The sequence below is a fragment of the Limulus polyphemus genome, unplaced genomic scaffold (genome assembly GCF_000517525.1).
Source record: "Limulus polyphemus unplaced genomic scaffold, Limulus_polyphemus-2.1.2 Scaffold7489, whole genome shotgun sequence".
Classification (NCBI taxonomy): Eukaryota; Metazoa; Arthropoda; class Merostomata; order Xiphosura; family Limulidae; genus Limulus; species Limulus polyphemus.
The window spans coordinates 12,422-13,416 of NW_013673099.1; the positions used below are offsets into that span (position 1 = coordinate 12,422).

General features: G+C 30.6%; 1 protein-coding gene across 1 annotated transcript in view; it reads right to left on the reverse strand.

Annotated features, from left to right (window-relative positions):
* LOC111089823 (centrosomal protein of 78 kDa-like) overlaps positions 1-995 on the reverse strand; it is a gene marked incomplete at its 3' end in the record, with an annotated part of 15,840 nt that overhangs the window by 9,839 nt on the left and 5,006 nt on the right. The gene's annotated exons all lie outside the window — the stretch shown is intronic.

Consider the following 995-nt stretch of genomic DNA (forward strand, 5'->3'; position numbering starts at 1 on the left):
GTGTTCATACATACACGTATAGTCTATTGGTGTTCATACATACACGTATAGTCTATTGGTGTTCATACATACACGTATAGTCTATTAATGTTCAAACATACACGTATAGTCTATTAATGTTCATACATACATACACGTATAGTCTATTGGTGTTCATAAATACACGTATAGTCTATTAATGTTCAAACATACACGTATAGTCTATTAATGTTCAAACATACACGTATAGTCTATTGGTGTTCATACATACACGTATAGTCTATTGGTGTTCATACATACACGTATAGTCTATTAATGTTCATACATACACGTATAGTCTATTAATGTTCAAACATACACGTATAGTCTAACAGTGTTCATACATACACGTATAGTCTATTGGTGTTCATACATACACGTATAGTCTATTGGTGTTCATACATACACGTATAGTCTATTAGTGTTCATACATACACGTATAGTCTATTAGTGTTCATACATAAACGTAGTCTATTAGTGTTCATACATACACGTATAGTCTATTAGTGTTCATACATAAACGTAGTCTATTAGTGTTCATACATACACGTATAGTTTATTAGTGTTCATACATACACGTATAGTCTATTGGTGTTCATACATACACGTATAGTCTATTAATGTTCAAACATACACGTATAGTCTATTAATGTTCAAACATACACGTATAGTCTAACAGTGTTCATACATACACGTATAGTCTATTAATGTTCATACATACACGTATAGTCTATTAATGTTCATACGTACACGTATAGTCTATTAGTGTTCATACACTATACGTGTACGTATGAACATTAATAGACTATACGTGTATGTATGAACACTAATAGATATGAACACTAATAGACTATACGTGTAAACGTATAGTCTATTGGTGTTCATACATACACGTATAGTCTATTAATGTTCAAACATACACGTATAGTCTATTAATGTTCAAACATACACGTATAGTCTATTAATGTTCAAACATA